The 10,052-nt window shown below is 45.3% G+C and overlaps 1 long non-coding RNA gene across 2 annotated transcripts; it reads right to left on the bottom strand.

Annotated features, from left to right (window-relative positions):
- Nucleotides 1–3,299: 3,299 nt before the first annotated feature.
- On the bottom strand, nucleotides 3,300–8,655 carry LOC127215492 (uncharacterized). Of its 2 annotated transcripts, none has more exons than XR_007833965.1 (3): nucleotides 8,448–8,655; nucleotides 6,990–7,056; nucleotides 3,300–3,518 (listed from the first exon to the last, which is right to left on the bottom strand). It is a non-coding gene; the product is annotated as an uncharacterized LOC127215492 (long non-coding RNA). The 2 variants fall into 2 exon arrangements; XR_007833964.1 differs by lacking the exon at nucleotides 8,448–8,655 and adding an exon at nucleotides 8,043–8,416.
- Between the last annotated feature and the right edge of the window lie 1,397 nt (nucleotides 8,656–10,052).

Below are 10,052 nucleotides of genomic sequence, written 5' to 3'. Positions count from 1 at the left end.
TCTGAGGACTTTAGTTAAATCCTCTCTCTCCTCTGTCTCTCCCCCCACACACAAATAAATATAGTAATTTAAAAAATTAAAATCAAATATATTAAAAATGTTCTCTACATAATAGGGTTATGGTTTTTTGTTGTTTTTTTACTTTTCTAGAGTGGACACATATTACATGTATGTTTACATCCAGTAAATATAGTTATTAATATAACAGACTCAGAATTCACGTTAGAAGTAACTTTTATTCAGAAGAAATTCTATAAAGTCAAAAGTTAAAGAAAGGCAAAATTTCAACAGCCACATAATTAGTGACAGGCTAGGACCATTTCTTCCTTACATTTGTAGCTGATGCCCACTGTCGGCCAAGATGCTGGTTCAGTGCAACCACACAGCAAACGCTGATGGACCCTTTAATATGTGAGCTTCTTTATATGGAACATTGATCACTAAAACTTCTATTTTGTAACTAGTTAAAAACAGAACAAAAGCAAAATAGAGAGAACTGGCAAAATACTATTCTTCTATTTGGATTTGGATCCTCATAAATAGTGTATACAATAATCCACTTTAGGGTAACATGCATAACAAGTTATATATGTTATATATGTTATAACAAGTGAGATAAATCAGACACAGAAAAATAAATACCACATGTGAAGAGGTAGAGTGCACCAGAGGTAAGGTAGTAGCAAAAAGGAGACACAAAGGTTGGCCAACAGGCACAAAAATACAACTAGGAGTACGTTCTCATGTTCTAGAGCATAGTACAACTGTAATAGGTAGGAAAGAGAACTTTGAGTATTTACAACATAAAGAAATGTTTTTGCCAGGCTATGATGATGCACACTTTTAGTCCCAGCACTCAGGAGGCAGAGGCAGAGGCAGGCAGATCTCTGAATTCAAGACCAGCCTGGTCTACAAGAGCTAGTTCCAGGACAGCCTCCAAGACAGAGAAACCCTGTCTCTTTTAAAAAAAAAAAAAAAAAAAGTTTTCAATGCTGAACTAACGACAATAATTGGAATAGTGTACACTGTTTACATTTAAGTTAATACAACTACAGTTGAGTTTAAATATGTGTCAAATTTTTAAAGTAAACAACACAAACTGTGTAACATAAATTTTCTGTTTAAGATTACCCAAAATTTGCTCAGCAGTGGTGGTACACGCCTTTAATCTCAGAGCTCAAGAGGCAGAGGCAGTCAGATCTCTGAGTTCCAGGCCAGCCTGGTCTACAGAGCAAGTGCCAAGAAAGGCTCCAAAGCTACACAGAGAGGCCCTGTCTCAAAAAGAAAAAAAGAAAAAGACCAGAAAGATTACCCAAAATTTATCTATCCATCATTCCTGTATTTACTAATATTTCTGCAGGACAGCCTATAAACAATGTCAACCAGGCCAGGCAGTAGTGGTGCATGCCTTTAATCCCAGTGCTCAGGAGGCAGAGGTAGGTGGATTTCTGAGTTTGAGACCAGCCTGGTCAACAGTATGAGCTCCAGGACAGTCAAGGCTACAGAGAAACCCTGTCTGGAAGAACCAAAAATAAATAGATAGATAGATAGATAGATGATAGATAGATGATAGATAGATAGATAGATAGAAAGAAAGAAAAATAAAAGGGGGGGGGCCTAAAATTTAATTTTTTCTTAACATAATCTATGAGCTAATTTGTTTTGCTTTGTTTTGTTTTTGCTTGTTGGTTGGTTTTGGTTTGGTTTTTCAAGATAGGATTTTTCTGTATTGCTTTGGAGCCTGTCCTGGAACTATCTCTGTAGACCAGGCTGGTCTTGAACTCACAGAGATCAGCCTGGCCCTGCCTCCCAGTGCTGGGACTAAAGGTGTGTGCCGCCAACGCCTGGCTGCTAATTTGTTTTCTTTAAAAACATATTTCTCCTTTAAAATAACAGTACTGACCCCCCCCCCCAGAGCCTATTGTATCTACTGTGCATGAACAGTCAGTCAGACACCAGTGTGAGTCCTGAAGAATTAAAAACCCACAACGACCTGGCAAATTTTTACAACTGCCCTGGCTTCACTCTGGTTTTGCACCTGCCCTCCATCAAGTGTTCCCACTCCATCCAAGAAATTCCTCAGAGCAAAGCGCCTCACTGAAGATGCCCACTCAAAATCCCTCCCTGGAACTTCCTTCAGCCAACTAGCCAACACAACCATCGCTGGATTCCATCATTAACATTACTGAAAAGGCCCTTGACTCTGTGTCAAGAGCCCCCAAAGATCTCATAAAAATGAGACTGGGCCCTTTTCAGAAATACTGAATAGACACACAAAACTTTGTATATCTTTTCAAGATTCAGAGTTAGAGTTACAATACATCCCTGAACTCCAGAACTTAAAAACATTAGAATATATTTAGTATACTAGTATCATAAATCTTCAAAGCTCAAGATAAATTTGCATTTTATGAGATGCAGAGCAAACAATACACATATACACAAAGACTTTTTACATCCTACAAACTGTAATAATTTATTGAATGGAGCAAGGGGCATAAAGGTATCATGATACGTATGCATCATAGGCCAAGGCCAATTTGTGAGAGCAGCTCTGTCCTTCCTACATATTCCCTATCTTAAGGGCATCATACTCACGGTTAGTGAACTAGACTAATCACCACTAACAGTCCTTAACTCCTTATACTCCGTGGTCACACAACAAATCACATAATCCCCAGCACTGGTTTTACTACAATTCAAAAGCTGAAAACAGCACTAATCCAAAATTCATGCCAATCAAGAAAAACAAAAATAAAAACAGAGTGAGTGCTAGGGATGCTGCTGAGTGCACTCAGTGTTTGACTGGCAAGTACAAGGGCCTGGACTGGGCACCACTAGAACAAAGCTAAAACTGGAACACCTGCTCTGCTGAAACCTCATTATGGCCCCAGGATGCCTTCAGAAATCCCTAGTTTACTTATGAGTGCAGATTGCCAACCTCCCAAACATCTTTAAGGGTAAAATCCACTTGCTATTTCTCATGTCAAACTGCTGTTAGCCTCCCTCTAGGCTACCAGTCCTTCTCAGACTCTACTCAATAAATACAGAGGCTTCCCTAATTTCTGTTTCCCCTGTGTCATGGTCCCTCCCCAAAATGAACTCCTCACTATTCATTCCCACATCATTTCTTTACCCTACTTTTGTCTCTACAAGTTGTGGAAGAGTTGAGCTCACCTTTCCCCTCCTGGATAAGGCCCAAGGTTTGTGACACCTCAAACGGGCCTAAAATACAGACTATCTTTAATGTCTGACAATGGCCAAACTCTTAAGTGAGGACACACTTAAGAAGCTTAATTCTTGATGGAGGGCATGCCTCACTCTTTTAAACATACAACTAGAATTCAGCTCTGCGTTTCCTGCTCCCCACTTCTAGTCCACTGTTTAACCGCTGTGAGCAATGTTTCACAGAGACATTTCTTCACTTCCTCTTGTTCTTTGTAGGTTTGCTGACAGCCTGACATTAACATTCAGGAGCAGCAGCAGCAGCACTCTCTTAAGTTCCAAAAGGCTTACAACTGCCAACAGTAAAATGCAGACACTTTAAAAAATGGTCTTAACATATATGCATACAAAGCTCACTCTTCAAAAACATTCTGGAAAGGGTCCAGGGTAGTTTATCCAAAAGGCACTTCAAAGGATCTCGAGAAAAATATCTACTTAGATTATCAGCCAAATTTTGCACATATGAAACCAGGGAAATCAGCTAGACTGGATTTAAAAAATAATTTAGGCCCAAGCCTGAATTATACACTTCACCTATTACTAAGCAATACAATTCCCACAAGTAGCTGCAATCACCAAACAAATGACCCATACAAATAGCTCCTGAAGCTTCTTTGAAAAATATTACACCACCACCGTCACAGTAACCATTCTAACATGCACGCACACAAATACCCTTACTAGGTATGGCTTCGCTATCAAGAAATGTATATGCCACTGTGGCAACAAGTGGAGTTTTAAGCACACTATTCTGAGCTAGGCAAAGCAGACTATGTAACCTAGGCTTCGGGAAAGCCCCCAGTCAGGGTGATCTTCTGACTGACTATGATGAGCCGACAATACAGACTTTCTTAAAGACCAATCACAAAAGAACTTGTTGTCTTTAATGTATTTGAGTCTTCAAAAAGTTACGTCTTTGGGTTTTCTTCAATTCAAAAGTGAAATGTGAACACATTAGGACAGTTTAGGCATAACGAAGCTTCTGATGTCTCAATAACCAAAGTAAATTGAGGGGAGGCTGACACACATGAACCTAATTCTGAACTGTATAAGAGGGTTATAATCCAAGACCTTGAGCTGTCAAAAGCCATTTTCCAAGTCTTCACCACATCATATTAAAGTAACTTCAAACATTCCTGTGTTGCTCCAAGATTAAAAGTTTCCAACAGCTTAGTGTCGTTGTGGTCTCAAAAGGCCTGTGATTGGTCTGTTTCAATTCCTTTTACTATTTCTCCTCCAGCCTGTTCACCAACGATAGGTTAAGTATTAACCAAGAGCTAGGATGTAGCTCAAAAAGTGCTTGCCTACTATGCAAGAAAGTAAACACCTTTAATTCCAGCATTTGGGAGGTGGTGGCAGGATTAAAAATTCAATGTCAACCTTAACTACTACACAACAAGTTCTAGGCCAGCCAGGATACACAAATTCTTTAAAACAAAAACAGGCTATAGATGGCTCAGCAGCCAGAGGACCATAGCATTCTTGCTGGGTAGGTCACTACCACCTGTAACTCCAGCTCCAGGGATGATGCCCTCTTTTGGACTCCACAGGCACTGTATGCCCATGTATATTCCCATACATAAACACAGATACATTAAACACACAGACACATAACTAAAAATAAAAACAGGGCTTTGAAGAGGTGACTGCTATTCCAGAGGACCCAAGTTTGGCTCCCAGTATTCCCATTCCAGCTCACAACTGCCTACAATTTCAGCTCCAGGGGGTGTGATGTGCTCTTCTGGTGTTCCCCAGCACCAGGCATACAAGCAGCACAGACAATACACAGACCATACATATACATATAAAAAAGTTTAGGACTTGGTCTAAATAGCTTTTTCTGATGCTCTAGAGGTGAAACGCAATACCCTGCTCAAGTTAAGCCTGCGCTCCACCACTAACCCTATACCACCAGGCCCCAAACAATGTATTTCTAAAATAAACGTATAACTGTATAAACCTATGCCTTTTAAACTGCTATTTTACTAAGGAATGATGGAAAATTGTATTTGGTAAGCTTGGGCTGAAAAAAAAACGTTCTTACATCCTAATAAAAACATGAAGTACAAACAACTAACATTCTATAACAGAACATTTCCTTAATGCCTTTCACAAGACCGAAGACTAGAGTTTGTGTCTGTGAGTGTGCTTATGTGCGGTTTTTGAGCATCACACATAGTCCCAGAGTACATTGAGTAAAAGATCTCATTTTCTGAAGATGGAGAGATGGACCATCTCAGCAGCACAGACTCCCCCTCAGCCTCCAACTCTTGAGTTGGAAACACTTGAGCAAGTGTGTTTCAGCATGGTGCATTGCACTTGTCCAAGAATCTGATAGACTAGACGTTGACAGGTTACCTTCCTGGACAGTGTCCTTCTAAAGACTGAGTTTATATCTCCCAACCCAAACAAAAACAAGCAAACAAAAATAAGTCAACATGCTTTTTTATGATTCTTTTTTCTGTCCTGAAACAAAACCCTGAAACTTCAATAATTGCTGTTCCTTATCACTATTATTCCAACAAACATTTACTGAATGTCTTATTCCAAAAAAAAAAAAAAGATATAAAAATGTCAGCTGGGCATAGTGGTGCACGCCTTTGATCTGGGCATTCGGGAGGCAGAGGCAGACAGATCCTTTGAAGACAGCCTGATCAGAGTTGGAGGCTGAGGGGGAGTCTGTGCTGCTGAGATGGCCCATGACATTCAAGACTACGTAGTAAAAAAAAAAAAAAAACAGAAAAAGAAAATCTTAATTCCAAACTACAAGAACCTTAATATTCCCTTAAAAGTCACCTGCTTGTCGTTGTTTCACATAAAATGCTTTGTATAGATAACCCAAGGGTTTGGTTAAACCTACAGTATGCCTGCCATGACAATTCATGTATTTAAATCACCTTCCTAACTAAATCAGCAACAGGTGTGCAATCATGCCTTAATAAAACAAAATAAAAAGCCACCACCTTGGGTTCCACTAAAATATAAATATATATATATATATGAATGAAAATGTCAAGGGAAACCTGAAATCCCTTCTATAACCCTGTAGTTCCCCCAACAGTATCTTTGTGAAAACACCTAGTTTGAGAGCTAGTTTTGGCCAAATGCTAACATGAACCACTCACTACCAAGCAATAAGCCATTTTCCCTTCTGTACGTTAAGTTTGAGATTATAATGAAATCAAGAGGCTTTAAATAAGGTGTGCTAAAAGACTCTTGATCTGGCCAGGCAGTGGTGGCACACGCCTTTAAAACCACTGCTCAGGAGGGAGAGGAAGGTGAACTTCTGTGAGTTCTGGGCCAGCCTGGTCTACAGATCCAATTCCAGGACAGGCTCCAAAGCTACAAAGAAACCATGTCTTGAGGAAAAAAAAAAAAAAAAAAGACCCTTACTCTGATTATTGTTTTATTTTTGTTTGGGTCAGATATTCAATGGAAAGCAACAGCCTAACTTCTATCAGGAAAAAGAGAGACTGCCCACAGTGTAGGTCAGCAGCAAAAAAAAAAAATTTTTTTTTTTTTTTGCATGTCCAATGGCCTGGGTTAGATTCCCCAGTGCAGCCCAAAAAATAAAGATGAAGAAAGGAAGATTCCCCCAAATCTGTACACAATTCAGCACCCAAATTAAAAGTAAATTCACATAACTATATACTTCCTTTTGTGCTCATAACCATATTTTTACAACCTTAGGGTGACTTGTCAAGAACTTTCAAATAATGTTAGGGGTCAGAACACAACTGGAAAACAAAACAAAACCAACACACCTATAAAAGAGTATCTCCAAAGTTGTGCTCTTCTCTTTCCTTGAGTGAGGAACAATCCAATAAGTTGCTGTTCAAGGCCAAAGGAAAAAGAATTTAAAAGGAAGGGCTTAAGACTGGGAAAGGACCACTCCCACCCCAGAAAGACAAAAGCTGTACCCATTCTCCTACAGAGCTCTTGTCCCAACTGACAGGTTCACTCCCACTAAGTTCCACCCCAAAAACACCATTTAAACGTGCAGCAAAACGTGAACTTTGCTGTGCCTACTGAAAGAACTCGGCCCAACCGGTATCAACTCTAACATAAACAATTCGTACACGATATTTTAATGGCTGGGAAGATGGGATGAACTGTTAACAGCTCCTCCAACTGGTCAGAGCAGATAGCCTTTGAAGCCCTAACAACATTAAGATTATTTTAACAATTTCAAGTTCTGCTGGGCAGTTAGGTGCACCGTTCCAAGTTTGGGACCAGCAGCAATGACACAACAGGTGACAAACGCAGTGGACATCACTACAAAACATGCAATGGCAAGCCCTTGAGTCCACGAGTGCCTGGGAGGTGGGAGAGTATCAAGCAGACGACCACCCCGGGCCCCGTTTGAACCGAGGCAGAGGTTCCGTTCTGGTTAAGGGGTGCGCCACCTCCCCCCTCCCGTGCCCCGGGGACCACCACGCCAGGCCCGGTCAGAGCCCAGGCCCCTCGGTGGGCATGTAGAGGAAAACACAATGTCGCTCCTTATTTTGTGTACAAAAGGACTTTGCGCCCTCCTCCTCGAACTGCCGCCCAGGCGCCTCATCACAACTTGCAAGAAGGTGGGCAGCGCGCCATATTCAGCGCCCCCCAGTCCACCTGGGTAACCAGCCCACGCCACCCCGGCGGGAGGAAAGCTTCGGAGGTCGCCCGACCGAGCCACCAGCCTCCTCTCCCGCCAGAGACAGCCACTCCCGCGCCCCGCCCGGCCGCGCCGCGCCGCCGGCGGCCGAGACCCGGGAAGAGCCCAGGGGGCGAGCGCCGAGCCGCCGCTCCGCTCCGGTCCCGCGCAGCCCACCCACCTCCCGCTCCCGGGCCCGGCGCGCTCTCCCGGGCCGCCCGCTCCCGAGCCCGTGGGGGAAGGCCAGGCCCGGGGTTCCACGGCGCGGAGAAGGCCGCGGCCCGGAGAACCCGAGGCGGCAGAGGAGGCCGGAACCCCGGGGCTCTCAGGAGGGCAGCCGCCTCCCTCTCGAGCCCGCCAGGACGCCCGGGGCCTAGTGCGGCCTGCGCATCCTCGGGGTGGCGGTTTGGCTGGGCCGGGCCCGGGCCCCCCGCCCCAGGCAGGCCGAATCCGGCGGGGGCCCAGGCCCCGAGCCGGGGGCGGCAGGGTGCCGGCTGCGGGGCGGGCCGGCCGGCCGGCGGGCGGGCGGCGTGTTGCGGCTGCGCCGGGGCTGAAATAGCTGGAGATTGCGCGGTAGGGCACTCACCTCAGAGCGGCTGCGCTACCGTGGGCCTGCGCCGTGGAGACTGCGACCGCGCCGGCTCCTCGCAGCCTCCTGCCACCAGCGGCAATGGCGAGCGCTGCCGCCTCTGCCGCCGCCGCCGCCGCCGAGGAGGGGGAGGGGAGGGAGGAGGCACGCACGCGACGCACGGCTCAGCTTCCCCGCCCGGAGGCCGCCATGATGGCGAAGCCGGCGCGGCGCGGCGCGGCGCGGCGCGGCTCGGGCGGCCCCGGGGAGGGGGCTTTCGGCGGCGCCGCCGCAGCCGCAGCCCCCGGCCGCCTCGCCGGCCTCTCGTGCCGCCGTGCGGCGCAAGCTGGGGCCGGGAGCAGGAGGAGGGCAGCTGCTTGATTGAGCAAAAGCGTGGTGGACGCGGCGGCCAGGTGGCTCATGCGGCCCAAAATGGTTGCTAATCCGAAAGGGACCAAACGCGGGGCTCGGTCCCCGGCGCGGGGGGAGCTGGCACCTCCGCGGCAGACGGGCTCCCCCACACATTTTCCTCTGCGCGGCCGGGCTCGCAGCCCCGACCCCACTCTGCAGTGAGATTTGCTTCTCGAAGCCCCTAACCAGCCCGTTGAGGAGAAAGTTCAGTACAAAGCCGTCTGGTAGTTTTACTCTCTCGTTGTTAGCTGGACATTTCTAAGGAGCCCCTTCGGTACTGGGTGCCCTTGTGGGTGCTCCGAAGTGCACCTGTTAGCAAGCCAAAGCCCTATTTAATTAAAATTAAAAAAAAAAAAATTAAGCCCTTGCCCTTGCTTTCTTGGAGCTTCCATGAAGCAATAGGGACTCCTAGTTGCATGCCTAACAAATGAGGAGTAGACAAGAATTGGTTGCAGACATGAATAGTAGTTTGGGTTGGTTTTGTCATCAGTAAGTCACCGACAGAATTACTGATTCCGAGCTCCGACTGAAACCTAGAATTGTAGCGAGCTACCCTGAGAACCTGCATTGTTAACACTTCCTGGAAAATTTTATGCACCCCGGATAATTATAAAATGCCCCAAAGGACGTCAGATTAACAAATGAGGAAGCATTAATTATTACTAACATATTTCTTCAAAAAAATGGAATCCAAAGCTGGGCGGTGGTGGCGCATGCCTTTAGTCCCAGCACTTGGGAAGCAGAAGCAGGTGGGATGTCTGAGTTCAAGGCCAGCCTGGTTTATAGAGCGAGTCCAGGGCAGCAAGGGTTACACAGAGAAACCCTATATTAAAAAATATATATATATATTGTAATGCCTTTTTTCCTTTTTTTTTTTTTTATACGTTGTCTACGATACCACCCATTGCTGTAGGAATAATACCTACTCCTTCCTCTTTGCCTCAACTTTGCATACACAGTGATTTTTTTCCCCCTCGAGACAGGGTCTCAACTATGTAGCCCTGGAGGGCCTGGAAACTCCATATAAAGATTAGGGTAACCGTAGCTCAGAGATTTTGCCTGTCCTTGCCATCCACGTGCTGGAATTATGGAATTAAAGACGTGTGTCCCCATGCCTGGCCACCCAGTGAAACTTTTCAAGCTGTTGTTGCCTGTCACTTGTTACTTAGGTTCAGGCTGCTTTCTTATGGAGATACACTTGGACACCCATGG

The sequence above is a fragment of the Phodopus roborovskii genome, unplaced genomic scaffold (assembly GCF_943737965.1).
Source record: "Phodopus roborovskii unplaced genomic scaffold, PHOROB, whole genome shotgun sequence".
Classification (NCBI taxonomy): domain Eukaryota; kingdom Metazoa; phylum Chordata; class Mammalia; order Rodentia; family Cricetidae; genus Phodopus; species Phodopus roborovskii.
This window is presented reverse-complemented; position numbering and strand designations above follow the sequence as displayed.